The 15,482-nt window shown below is 39.0% G+C and overlaps 1 protein-coding gene across 2 annotated transcripts in view; it reads right to left on the bottom strand.

The window, feature by feature from the left end:
* stag1a (STAG1 cohesin complex component a) overlaps nucleotides 1-3,587 on the bottom strand; it is a 94,641-nt gene extending 91,054 nt beyond the window's left edge. For both annotated transcript variants that reach the window (XM_071201680.1, XM_034111173.1), the window contains exon 1: nucleotides 3,431-3,587. The gene's annotated coding sequence lies outside the window, so the exon portion shown is untranslated. The remainder of the gene's footprint in view (nucleotides 1-3,430) is intronic.
* Nucleotides 3,588-15,482: the final 11,895 nt, after the last annotated feature.

The following is a 15,482-nucleotide window of genomic DNA, read 5'->3' as shown; positions in this document are numbered from 1 at the left end:
TTTAACGTCTCTGTATAAAAAAATTATTTCATTTATAATCCATAATTCCATTTTTATGTAAAAATCGCAGAGCAAATGTTAGCTGCTAATGGTAGCCACCAGAGTGGCTGCTGCTTCCGGTCTTCCGATTTTTACATAAAAATGGAATTATGGATTATAAACAATTGCTTCAAAGCCACAGATACATTATCAACCTATGGATTAACCGATTCAGCTGCGTTTTTTCTCGTTTTAATGCCATTGAACACGTCTTTTGATCAGATTGACAGCTACGGTGAGACGATCTCCCATAAAAGCTCCGTAAAAGGTACGTGTTGTGATGTCTGTGTTTGCTTCCCCTGTTGCGAGATCGGATCGCTCAGATACTATACTTAAATCATCTGTGGAGTCTCAAGCTTTAATCGGATATATTGTATGTGCAGTTTCGATAAGTAATACGGGTATCTTTATTTTGAATTCTGTGCTAAAGTGGGTTAGCATTTTTTTTTTATGAATAAAACCGCACGTCCCTGCGGTGTGAATATCGCGCATATCGCGGTTATCGCCATCACACGGTATATCGTTCAGCCCTACTATATACATTATTGTTAACGTGGATATGTCTAAACCAGCGATTTCCAAGCTAAATGACCTTTGTGTTCCTTCAAGTTTCAAGGCTTTTATTGTCATGTGTGCAGAGCCACGGTGTAGATATGACGATGATTAGGTCACAGGCTCCTCCAACAGTGCAACACAATAAACTGATGGTGGATGTCTATAACATACCTGTAAGTAGGGCTGCTCGATTATGGCAAAAATCATAATCTCGATTATTTGGGTCAATAATTGATATCACGATTATTAAAAACGATTATCGATTTACTTTGAAAACATCAATTTATTGGAGAAATTTTTTTTGAACAGTTGATTACCCTGAACTTTAAGAACAATTCATCTGAAAAACCTTCTTTTTTTTAATAATAATAATAAAAAAATAATCGTTTTTATTTCGATTACGTTGTTTTCGTAATCGTTGCAAGCCATAATCGTAATTGCGATTAAAATATGATTAATTGAGCAGCCCTACCTGTAAGTGTGCTCTGGCATTAAAACACAAGTCCGACCTACTTGCATAGAATAAGGGCAAAGGTCACAATGTGTGTGGGAGTAATCAAAGGACATACATAAAACTACAAAGTATCTGATAAGTTGTAATAAAAGAGCCACTAGATATGATCAGTTAACAAAGTCATGTGTCTAAGAAGTCATATTTTCCAGTCAAACAGTTGTTAATAAACTCACACCTTCAATTGCGTTTCCACGCTACATTCTGAAAGACATAATAACACCGAAAATGTGTTTTTTTGGAGAGTAAAATATCTCTTTTGGCAGGTCACCAAAATAAAATGTATGTATGGAGAAATTAAACCCTGCATGCTCTTAACTTTTTAACACTCCCATAAAAACAGGATCTGTTTCAACAATCATGCAAAACAGTAGCGCCCGAGTATGTTAGTGTAAATCACATTAATGCGTGGAATAAATATATAAAAATAAGCAGGCATGAAAAATAATCTCTATACAAGGTTTGGGATATTCTAAATATGTCAATATGTGTCACTTATAAGAGTAAAGACCTTTGAATTCAACGTCTCTGTGTGCTATGCTGCAAATCAAGGACTCAAAATATAATTATATATGATATTTGCATCAAGTACTCAATATGTCAACTTTTACAGCGTTGCCAAAAACAGACATGCACACCTGTTATTATTCGATCAATTAAAAATGTTCTTAATGAGGACGGATCATTTGTATATTACCATTTTTTCCCGGTAATGTTCGGTAAATTAAATGCATGAAGATTGCATATTTTCTGGTGGGTTTGATACAAAGAGGCTTCATTGTTTGTGTGCTATCAAAATGTGGTTATGGGAATGTTTTCCATTCATTTGGACAAACATTCTACCCAAGAAACAATACTCTACAAAATATTTAAATTCCAGCTTCCATTCACACAGAAAAAGTCAATAGCTCGTAATGAGATCTCTTTGAAGCCATTAAAAATGAAATCAATACAACAGTAATTCTAACAATCTCAACCATGTATTGCCTCGCTTCTGAGGGATGTATAACATATGGCCTGTGCCGTATGAAGTGGAAACAGTGTGTGAAAATGGAAGATAAGTTGGCAGGCGAATACAAATATTCATATAATCAACGCGGTAAATGTCACGGCTACCAGAGACATAAAGGATGTTTGATTCAGATTTTAAAGTAAAAATGTACAAACAGAATACAAATATTCATATAAACACAAGAACTGTTCATCTAACCAAGTCCCTGGTTTAGAGCCATCACAAATGAAATCAATAAAACAGTAATTCTAACAATCTCAACCATGTATTGCCTAGCTTCTGAGGGATGTATAAAAGATGGCCTGGGCAGTATGAAGTGGAAACAGTGAGTGAAAATGGAAGATAAATTGGCAGGCGAGCAGGCTGCAGATTGCAATCCAAGACAATCACATGGCCGACTGTAAACAAAGCGGTTATGCAACAATGTGAGATTCATGCAGACTGCAGGAGGCTCTCTGACCCACTATCGACTATCACTGACTGTCCTGCACAGGCTGAGCTGCTCATAGGTCAGAGAGGAGTGACAGCCAGCACTGAAGACTGTGTACTAGAGATGGAGGATACACTGGAGCCCATCCCCCCTAATGTGACTCATGTTTCCCCGCTCAGTGTTGCCTGCTTCCCGCACAGAAGGGGGCGGAGATGGAGAAAGCAGCGCCATAATAATATTGTTTATCATGCACAGAGACGATCCTTGCAAACGTGTTAAAAAGCATCCACCAGCTGTCATTCATTACAGAAAGCAACACGTTTATTAGCCGTGTCAAAAGTCACCACTACTCCTAAGAAACTTGAAAGGGGTGGCGATGTTGACACGGGGGGAAAAGTCGCTCCTAGGTTCATACATCACATTGTACATGAAACAAAAAAGACAAACTACCACGGGATGATAACAACAAAGTCAACGTGGAATTTGCATAGATGACAGCCGAGCAATACTGTATCATAATAGGGCTGTGCAAATGGGAGAAGGTGATTCCTGTCTTGCAAGGAGCAAGAAAACACGTCACACCGCATGGCTCTTTATTTGTTGACAAGCCAAACTCAAGAGCCGGATAGAAATTGGAAGCTGGAGCTGCGACAGCCTCTTGCACCCTGTAGCAAGTTGTCTTGGCGACATTTTGTGTGGCTAGCTCACAAAGCTAATGGCTCTGCTAGGCTACAGTGAGAGTGAGGAAGAGAGAGAAAGCACCTCCGTTAGCCGCTAACGCCCATCCCCCCATCCAACCAGTCTTCCCTGTCTGTGTCCACCATCTTTAATCTGTGCTCCCTTCCCCACCACACAAAACACGACAAAAACATAAGACACTCACCTCTAACGAACATCGCCGAATCGATTATCACCTTCCGAAATAATAAATCGATTATCGTTTTAATATAGTGCGTATTTTAATATTGAAAATTGGCCGTGCGAGCGGAACCGCGCCTTGAGAGAAGAGCAGCAATCCTAAACCGCCATCTGGTGGTATTTTCCTCTCGTGATGCAGGGCGAGCGGCGCAGCCTCAGACCGACACGCAGCGCCCCCTCGCGGACACGGAGGGGAGAGGTGGGCGCGCGCCTCGGGGGGCGAGGGAGGGACCGCGAGACCCCGCCAGCACAACACTCACGGGGACGCGCATAGAGCAGAGATAAAATACTTTATTTATCAGAATCAGAATACCTTTATTTGTATCACAGAGAGGACTATTACATTGTTACAGCAGAAAAGAGCCAAAGACAGCTTAATAAGCATGCATACAAAAGTATTAAAGATAAAAAAAGAAATGATAGCGTAATAAAAAAAGTTACATTTGACAAAATACACATCCTATAACAATACTTAGGATTTAGCAGCCAGCTATATATTGCCCAGTTTTTAACGGTATACATATATATTGCACATATTGCACATAAGAGGTGTGGGGGTGAATTAGGTTTATTAAATAATATAGGATACAAATATACATATAATCAATGCTGTGAATATCCCATCTACATGAGACATAAAGGATGTTTGAATCAGATTTGAAAGTCTAAGTACAAATGTGCAATACAAATGAAACAATAATACTTTAATAACTGTATAAGTTCACTGACTTTTGTAAATGCTGCTGCTGCTGACCACGTGTGTACTTTTTAAAATGTACTTGTATTAACCTTTATTGCTGCTTAATATGTGTGTATATGTGTAAATATGTGTGAGTACGTGCATAGAGCAGAGATAATCAAAATACTTTATTTAAAATCATGTGAATTAGGTTGTTTTAAATAATATATGATACAAATATTCATATAATCAACGCTAAATATCCCTGCTACAGGAGACGTAAAGGTTTGATTCAGATTTGAAAGTTGAAGTAAAGATGTGCTTAGAATACAAATATCCATATAAACACAATAACTGTACAACTAACAAAGTCCCTGGTAAACCACCAAAAAATACAAACTGAAACAATGTTTACTATTTCTTTTAACAATTAATTTACAATTTGTTAATAGCACTGGCTACTTCAATACTTTTTATATGATCACTGACTTTTTTAATCATCAAATGTATTTTTTTAACCTGTATTGCCTCTTTATATGTGTGTGTGATAAATAAACATATTTTAAATTAAAATGTATATAGCCTTTTATCTGAACTGTACCTTTTCTGTTGTACGTTCGAAATGTGCAAAAAGAAGATGTAAAAACATAGAATAAAAATAGTTATATTAAATTATGCAGTTAGGTAAATTGTCCACATTGCTCTACAAAATATAACAACAATAAATATGTTCAAATATGTTTATTAAAACATATACAGTCGTGTAAAAAGAATTAATAAAGATATTATTAATGACAACCAGAATATTGCTTGAAATGTACCACGTCCTTCTCTCTCAGTTCAATTATTCTAAGTCTAGTTAAATACATTAACTACATGCGGTTAAATTCACATTGCATTATAGAGAATACAACCATCTCAGTGTTTCTCCTATGGAGTCATAGCAGCGGTGCTCAGGCACGTGGGCCCAGCATAATGTGAGCGCAGAGCATGTGAATTTTTTTAGTGTGTGCGCGTGCGAAGTGCGCCCCGCCAATTTGTTTCTATATGTCTGCACAAGAAAGGCTCTTGAGGGCTAGTACCAGGGCCGGTGCTAGACGATTTGCTGCCCATCCCTAGTCAAAATGGCTTAAAATGTATTCAGTATTTTATGAACATGTTTTAATGTGGGCGTCACATCCTCTAGGGGGGTCCGGGGGTCTGCCCCCCCGGGAAGATTTGTGTTTAACATTTTAAAGTAAAATGCTTCAATCTGGTGCACTTTGGGCACACAATCACCAGAGACCTGATCGGGGTACAACTCTAAAACACCCATATGAAAAAGATCGGTTTACATTTTAATAATCAAATAAGTATGTGAACATAACCAATAACCTACCATAGCCAATAACAAATCAATGTAACTTATTTTATTTTTGTTGTTCATTTATATCTTGTTATTTTACCTAGTTAACATTTATTTATTTATGCATATTTTTGTATCTCTCCAACTTTAAACGATATTTGTGGTTTACTGTCCTATAGTAAACATTGGAATGATTTCAAACTGGTTTTTATTTATCCTAATAATTATAAAGGAGTGCCTTGGAAATATGTGTTTACATAATTTGTGGTCAAAACATTTGAGACCCACTGAGATAACTTAGACTAAAATTAACTATCTAAACACTCAGAGTCCTTTACCTCACTGAGCCTCTCAGTCTGACAGGAGAGCTCTCCTCCACCCTGGTTGTAGAAACATCTACTTCTTATATCCGTTAGCGCAGCTAGCACCAGATTCTAATAACAACAGCGCCGGTACCGGCGCGCCCCTCTCTCTCACTCCCTCGCTCGCTCTCTCGCTCCCACGCTCGCACTTTGGCTGTGAGCTGCGGGCGCCTGATAAGCCAACATCCCCCACTTTCATCACTTACAGCGCCCATCGTACAGGGCAAATGAAAAGTTTAACGGGGTGCAAAGGGTGTTACATTTACTTAATTATGAATGTTGTTACATCAAGGCCGAAAATAAGGATGAGCCCCAATGGGCAAAAATATTTGTTCCCCTCCCAGAACTGCCAGCGCAGCGCCTCCCAGATCTGGCGCCCAAAAATCGGCCCTGCCAGTACATACAGTGGCAATGTCTCGAGATTTAGCAAAAATACACCTTTATTGAACATACAGTACACAAATACTACAAATCCACATAACAAACAATCAAAAATGAAAAAGGGTCGCCACTTATTATTATTTTAATATAGGGGAAACACTGCATCTAATCATTATACTAACATTTGATTATATTAGACCTGAGGGTTAACTTAATTGATCCCAAATTTTTAAAAAAATTGAAATTGTCAAAATATCCATTTCAACATTAGAAAGATATATATATATATATATATATATATATACATGCAACATAACATATATGGAATACGTTAGAATAGCAGACCAACCTATGAGGCGACATAAAAACATTCATAAACTTTTAGATTTAAAAACAAATGTATTATTAAAAACAACATGTAAACTAATTACTATTTTATATACTATACACATTATTTCACACTTTCTACATCGCAATATATTAAATGCAACAACTATGAGGCAAAATACACAACAAAATCCTTAAGCAATATCATAGGAGTTTACAATATACATTGTTATATAATATTTAAATGTATATTGCTTATTTTATTTCTTATTCATTTAAGCTTTTATATATATTAACATTTACACCAATTTTGTTCTTGTCTATTTCCTAATTGTTTCATCAATTCAACATTGAAAAGTAGTACAAATATTTTAATTTAAAGATCTTTTGTTTTCATCCAACCCAAAATAAGTTGTATTTACTATCATACAGTATACGACAAAGAAAAGCAACAAAACCTCACATTGGAAACCAGAAAATGTTTGATATTTTTGCCTCAAAATACAAATGTGATCATCAAAACTTTATTTAAATCAACTAGCTCTTAGTAAAGTCACTGTGGAGCGCATGTATGGGAGGCTGTGGCTCGGTGGGTAGCAAGTTCGAGTCCCACTGCAGTCAGCATGTCGTTGTGTCCCTGGGCGAGACACTGCACCCCAAATTGCTGGATAAAAGCGTCTAACAAATGACATGTATGCATAACTTAACACCAATCAGTAGCGACCTTTGAACTTGTCCTGATTTTCTCGACACTTTTTATTTAAATCTCCAGCTCTCGAGCTCACACAAAGGAAGAGGAGGAGTGAGTGTGAGTGTGTGCACACGGACAAACTATGCCATTTGTCTCCATGAGGTCCTTGGGCTGAGATTGGACGTGCATAAACCCAATTACAGAGCCGCGGTGTGCTCACATTACTCACTCCTGCCAGGAGATAGAGATAGAGACGGAACAAAAGAAAAGGGAAAGGGTTTAGCTAATTACATTTGCCCCACTTGAGAGTCATTAGGAGGAAATCAAACTCCTGCATTACATCTATGAGAGAGAGCAACAAACTAAAAGAAAATGATTTTGTGTATTGAAAAAAAGAATCTGTACTAGCTAAGGCAATGACGCACACACACACACACACACACACACCACACACACACACACACACACACACACACACACACACACACACACACACACACAAATGTACTTGGTGCTGTTTTATCTGATGGACGCATTGTTGTTCGCCATAGCAACAGCACGTCCTCCCCACAAAAGCTGCCGCCAGAGCCCCCCCTCAGGGTTGTTTTGCAAAAACAGACAGACACACACACACACCAGACACACACACAATTATTCTCTAATCATTTTGGTGCCATGTGTACCAAAACAACATCAACGTGAAAACAAAAACATTTAAAACTCCCTCCAGATGATCTTCGAGAGAAGCATTCTGTAAAATTTGAATTATGTGTATATTTCGACAAATCAAATTACATGTTTCTATCCAAAGCGACTTACATACTCAATACTATGGGCAATTCCTACATGAGCAATTTGGGGTGAAGTATCTCAGGGACACAACGACATGCTGACTGCTGTGGGGTTTGAACCTGTGACCCCCAACGCATTATCCCACTGCACCACACGCCATGAAAATATTATGTTATATCGTCGTTTTATTTTGAGTTTTTCCCCCAAATAACCCGATGCATTCATTGAGAAACACTAAAGGATTATGAGAATGTGAAGATAGTAAACATCATCACCTATTTTTACACGAGAACAGGAGATGGATTCATGCAAACACAATTCTCGGGAGCCATTTGGTGAAGTGCTTTGCTGAAAGGCACTTCAGTGAAGCCCCATCTTCAGTTGCTCCAAACACATCCAAACCAGAGGGAGGATTCACATTTCTGTTGAAGATCCATTTAAGATTCCATTAAAAAACATATGTTGTCTTTCCTTGTATTCTATTGAGAGATACGAGGTCAGCTGCAGACAAAGCTAAATAAGGGAAAGGAGAAATTCAGTAGATAAATGTTTCTGAGGTTATTTATGAGGTTACATGAATCACTGACTTGTCCTTCTCTTAAATCTATATGATCCTGTAGAGAACTTGTCTTTCTCTCTTTCTTTCAGTCTTTATTTCGAACAGATTAAAAAATAACAAATAACAAATGTGATAAACAGAATACCGTATTGTTATAATACAGTATTTATCCACATTCATGGTAATAATTTGTATATTCAACAAAAAAGTCTTCATATTAATAATAATAATAAATCATGTGTCCGAAAGGGAGTAGGAGGAAGCAAATTACCTTGTGTGCAATATGAATATCATTACCATCATTACAATACACTCGCTGCTATATAACATGTGCAATATTATTATTAATAATATGCTAGGATAACGTGCAATTACGTATCTGCCACTACGTTGAATTGTTTGCATAATTATGTAACCCTCTACATGTTTTCTGTATTTAATTGCTCTTTTAACGGCGCTTTTAGTGTACAGTTTTACAATTATGCCTGCTGTGTTTATTGTATTTTTGTTACTCTGGTACAACAATTTCCTTCGGGATAAATAAAGTCTTATCTTATATTAAAGCCAAATATGTAAGAAACTGGGTCAGGACAGCAACATACAGAGACATTATTCTTCCAAACAGAAAATACCCAAGAAATGAATTACACCTGTACCAGAAATACAAATATCTTTCAATACAGGAAGAGGATCTGGTTCCTGTCAGAGTATTAATTATGGGATGGCTTCATTTTAAGATGTGTCTTTTGTTTATTTAGCAGGGGCATTGCACATTAATGAACACTTAAAACATGAGATATGCCAAGAGTGAATATACCGGATTTAGCTTTGAGCTACTTTCCATCCGCAGTCCCTCACATAAAACATTAAGAAAAGGAAAATTACAACATAGCAATACAAATACATAAAATGCAAGAAAAGTACAAGAGAGTAGAATAAATCGGGTGTCCGCCAAGTGTTTTGTTCTCACTGGGAAAGTGACATGGACACTGCTCAAAATATTGTATCCATGTCACATCTTGAGAGGGTTATTTGTGAATATACGTTTTCCCCTGTCGACAAATAGCTACACTCTTAAAACTACTGGGTTAAAAAAATAACCCAATCATAACCCAGCTGCTGAGTCACTAGGACAGAACACGCACTGGGTTGTCTTAACCCATGTGCTGGGTTGTTTATTTGACCCAAGCTAGTGATTGAAATTAACTATATTGTTGGGCTAAATAGAATATAATAATAATGTATAATAGTGTAATGAATTATCTCCAAACACACCGTATATATATATATATATATTAGGGCTGTCAGTCGATTAAAATATTTAATCGCGATTAATCACATGATTGTCCATAGTTAATCGCGATTAATCGCAAATTAATCGCACATTTTTTATCTGTTCTAAATGTACCTTAGAGGGATATTTTTCAAGTTTTTAATACTCTTAACAACATATGAGTGGACAAATATGCTTTATGCTAATGTTTATTATCATTTGAACAATGACAAATATTCTCATGAATATTAAACACAACAACCTGGAACCTCTCTCATTCAATACAAATGGTGCGTGTGTTGGATCGTTGGAGCTATGTGCAACTCAAGGCATATGCTCGAACGGGAGCTGCCGAACGGGAGAAATATCTGTGTATTTTAAGCATCACTTATGAGTGAACACAATTTTCAGGAACAGTTCTGCGTATTAATTCAACACATGGACCATAAAGACCCAATACATATAAAAGTATAAAACAACATCTACGAACAGTCCTTCAACTCGAAGCTGAACAGTAACAAATCTGTCAACGAACACAACAGAACACAGATGTGAAGCAGCAGGATATAAACAGAGGAGAACAGTGTGTGTGTGGTGTGTGTGTGTGTGTGTGTGTGTGTGTGTGTGTGATTGTTAAAGTGCAACTTTGTTGGTAGGATTAAACTGCTAAAAGCTTTTTCAGGCTCAACACCCTGGGCTTCAAGGTCCCCTCATCCAGGCCCATCAACACTTTCTGGGTGAAGTCGAAAGTGTTGGCCAAGTCTTTTGGGTAGCTCAGATGCAGGGCAAAGGTCAGTGCAAAAAGCAGGATGAATGAGTCAGCCAGTGTGGGGAGTTCGATAACTCCGTTACCCTCAATGACAACAGCGATGCTCTCTGGGCAGAAGAGCGTGGTGTCTGTTGACCTGGCACTGATCATGAGAAGTGCGACCGCGATGCCCTCTGTGTCTGGATCATCAGACTGCTCCACCTCATGACAAGAACAGATAAACGTTACCCAAATTGCCTCTCTCAGAAATGTGTTTTCTGAAAAATACATCAGTGACATATCACATCAAATAACCTAATGCCTAATGTGGGTTTAAGGAAACGCCTATTAGCATTGCACAACATAATGTTACAGCACCACAAACGTCAGCCTCCAAAATAACCAATCAGTTGACATAAAATGCTTTCAACAAAAAAACATGTACAACCTTCACAAGGGTAGGATTTATTTTATCACTGTATTAGACGGTTACTATTAGCTAGTTGTACCTAATAAACTGGCAACTGAATATGTATTTACAGTAGTGTTGTACGATAATTATCGGCCCGATATTAGGAATTATGACATCATCCCGATAAAAGTATTAATAGCCCCGATCAGAGCCATTTAATAGAAGAGTTACGACATCTCCGTTCACTCCAATGGACCACTTTTTTACAGCAATGGCGGATCGTGGAGCCTCTCAATCGTTCCCCGGAAGTTAGCGCCAAGGCTGGCAGAGCTGTGGAGTTGCAGCATAATACACCGTTCGTGACAGACTTTTAAAGGTAAGAAGAAGTTTAAAGATTTATATTGCGGATATTATCAGTACATCTGATTCAAATGAACATGTGTATTAAAGGATGTCAGTGGATTATCCCTAAATTAGTAGATTTAGGGAACGTTTACAGATAACAAGTTAGCAACACACGTTGAACAGCCTTTTAATTGTAAATTCCATTCTCTTAATGTCATTCCATCCAACATGTTGAATTAGAGAAGAGGGGCTTCTAAACGGGATTGTATGCGGGGGGGGTGGAGGGAGTTAAATATGAGATAAATATAACTTTGTGCGTGTAAGAGTGAGTGTTTTTAGCAGAGCCATATTGTGTCCTTGTGATTCTGTTGATTATTACCTGTCTGTATAATGTTGCAGCTCAGCTGATTCTGGATTGATGGCAAAGGGAGAGGGACTTAAAGTGAGAGTGAAAACACAAGGTAAGTTTAATACTACTGTTTTATATAAGTAAACACCTTATCTCCCCAAGGCATTTCCCATCCAATAGGTGTGCTGTGTGTATAATCCGTTCTCCTGTCTTTCAGCACAAGAACCAGAGGGGGATTCAATGGAGCCTGAATACCTGCACTGAGACCCTCACCCTGCACCCTGAGTCTCAACTCTGTGTTTTTCAAGCCTTTCCCTGTTTTTTTGTATTAAACAAAACATTAAGCTTTCCCAATGGTTGTGGTTTTCGTTTTGTGAAAAAGTGCAAAGGCAGTGTTTGTATATAATCACATATTTTGTTGCTTGTTGGTCGTGAAATTGCTCCTGCTGACTTGAGCCAGACATTTTTTCCTCCTCTCTGTGTCAGTGGGGAAGCCGTACATTCGTACTCCTTTCTCTGAGCGATTTGAGCATCCCCAGGCAGCACAGCAAACCATGGTGGCTACTAGGAGGCAGCACAGCAAACCATGGTGGCTACTAGGAGGCAGCACAGCAAACCATGGTGGCTACTAGGAGGCAGCACAGCAAACCATGGTGGCTACTAGGAGGCAGCACAGCAAACCAGGACAACACGGAGGAAAAGGCACCGACAAACTGCATGATATGCTATTCAATGTTTATTGAATTCCATGTATTTGCAATGGATGTTCCTAAAACAACACATTTAACATCATCATCATCATCATATGCTGCTGCTGCTAGTCCTTTGATAGTCACCTGTAGGTCTCCTGTCCTTTCTGAAAGCCATAAAGATGACATTAGTCATTTAGATAACTTGTGTCCTCAGTTACCATGGGGTTACTGAACAGAACAGTCTCATAATACACACATGCACACAGAAGGATTCAAACTTGTATTTCCGGATCCACACTTGTGTTTTTCAATGCACACACAAATGTATTCCGTTTCATATACATGTAAATAAAATCCAAATACAGAAAAAAGTTTTACATATGTATTTTTGATCCTCACTTATTTGTTTCCCGTTTAAATCCCCTGAACCTGCAACACAAACAGCTTTCTGTGCACGGATCGCTTTGCATTCATGTGTGGGTTTTTTGAGACTCCCCTGACGGTCAGCCGATTCGTACTTGTAATTTTTTCTATCTATAGCCAATCAGATGTCTCCTTCATTCTAAGCCAATCACATGAGCGAGCCCCCACGAGGGTAAGATTACTTCATATACGCATTTTGCGCAGTCCGGTCAGCTCGCTAAACAGAGGGAGGAGCTTCAGGTGATTATGCAGAGCAGCGTGTCTCCGTCAGACTCAGCAGCTGATCTGATCTCTCTCTCTCGCGTCCGGTTACACTTCACTCGCGTTTATGTCCATATCGATCAGATCCAGCTCTCCTGATCGGCCTTTATAGAGAGCACCGATCAAACTATTAAGAGTGAATATCGGCCGATAATGACCGGCGGGGCTCCCCCCGTTAACAGGTCACTGTCTAGCACTGGCTTCGTAGTACACTGATCGATCAGGCTAAGCTAACCTGTAGTTGCTCCCTCCACTACGGTGGCCCTGAAGTGCAAGACACCACAGCATTTCACAAAACACTACAGCATTTCACAAAACACTAACAGCATTTCACAAAACACCACAGCATTTCAGAAAACACCACAGCATTCACATTGGACGGAAAGGGTATTCCTTTAGGGAGAACCCTTCTTGTTTGTGATTGGACAGAGCCAGCCAGAGAAGCACTGCTGTGATTGGTTGTTTTTGCTGCCAGTCAAGAAATGACGCTTTGTGATTGGTCAACACCCGACAGCCAAATATGTCCCAACCATGGTCCCACAACGTATGGTCCCAACACATCAGCCGTTAGCACACACTCAGATCTCACAGCTCCTCATATCTGTTCAGAAACTGGACAAAAGTTAAACATGTACAAACCACAGACTGTCTATGTCATGGCGAATACAGTCGCTGCTTTATTTATGTCTGTATGACGTTGTTGTGAGTGTGGACGGAGCAGCTACAGGTTAGTTTAGCCTGATGGATCCGATTCAGAAAACACACATTTTAAAAGCTTTTCGCCTGCCGTCTTGTCTGCAGACTTGTCAAAGCGTTAATTCATGGTTTTTACTAACTGCTATCAGTATGTAGTTACTTCGGCATCACTTTGAAACGTGTATTACAATTAAATCACGGTCAAATATGTTCATTTTGTTGTAGGATTTACATGGAGATACGCCCCGTCCCCTCTCCAGCGCCTCTTGTTTGAATGACAGCATTGACAGGAGCAAACACAGCTGACAGCCGCAGTGAAACTCGAGCGATTAGAGCGATGCGAATATTGGGTGGTCTACCATAGTATTTACATGGAGATAAGCCCCTTAAAAACCATGAGTTAATAAAGCATTAATTCTGTATTTACTCCTGTCATTCAAACAAGACGCTGGAGAGGGGGCGGGCCGTATCTCCATGTAAATCCTATCGGAATCGGATCTATCAGGCTAAACTAACCTGTAGCTGCTCCGTCCACGCTCACAACAACGTCATACAGACATAAATAAAGCAGCGACTGTATTCACCATGACATAGACAGTCTGTGGTTTGTACATGTTTAACTTTTGTCCAGTTTCTGAACAGATATGAGGAGCTGTGAGCTCTGAGTGTGTGCTAACAGCTAACGGCTGATGTGTTGGGCTAATCACAAGCGTCATTTCTTGACTGGCAGCAAAAACAACCAATCACAGCAGTGCTTCTCTGGCTGGCTCTGTCCAATCACAAACAAGAAGTGTTCTCCCTAAAGGAATACCCTTTCCGTCCAATCTGAAATGCTGTGGTGTTTTCTGAAATGCTGTGGCGTTTTCTGAAATGCTGTGGTGTCTTGCACTTCAGGGCCAACGTAAGTTGCGGCTCTTTTAAGTCCCACTTAAAAAAAAAAAAAATTAATTAAAACAAAAACAAAAACAAAAAACATTGTCAGCAGAATTCATCAACATTTCATTATCACTCACAAGTCACACACCAGTCATCACACACATCAGTCTATTAAGCCGCCCCCCCCATCCCTCTGAACAACCAATCACAAATTATTTCAGGTTTCGCGCTCTAAATTATTTCAGGTTTCGCGCTCTGATTGCAGGTGCGCGAGATAATTGCTCCGTCACACTGGGAAAACTATCTTACAGCACTATGCAAAAATGGTAAAGTAATATAGGAAACGAAAATATGAAGAGGAATATCGAACATTTAAAGAGGACTGGGAACTCGAGTTTTTCTTCGTCTCCACCGGTTCGGAAAAATGCATCTGCCTGCTTTGTGACAACGTCATTTCACAATTTAAAAGGTCCAATTTGCAGCGCCATCACGACACAAAACACCAGAAGTTCAGTACCGACTTTCCGAAAGGTGGAGAGTTGAGGGCGGAAAAGCTGGCGAGACTCAAACAGAACCGAACTGCTCAAAAAAACGTATTCCACACTAATACGAGTGAAAGAGCGACAGAGGCATCCTGTGATGATCATTAAACATGCTGTCTGTTATCTGTTGTTATGGGCAGTCAGCAATGTGTGTTTTGTGGTTGCAGTGAAAATAATAAATCACAGTTATTGCACTGTACATTATGCTTTTCATTCCTTAGTAACATATTACTATTATCCATATTCTCAAATGCATAATGGTTT

This window comes from Pseudochaenichthys georgianus, chromosome 22 (genome assembly GCF_902827115.2).
Source record: "Pseudochaenichthys georgianus chromosome 22, fPseGeo1.2, whole genome shotgun sequence".
NCBI lineage: Eukaryota > Metazoa > Chordata > Actinopteri > Perciformes > Channichthyidae > Pseudochaenichthys > Pseudochaenichthys georgianus.
Note: the sequence above shows the minus strand (reverse complement) of the source record. Positions and strands in the feature narration are given on the sequence as shown.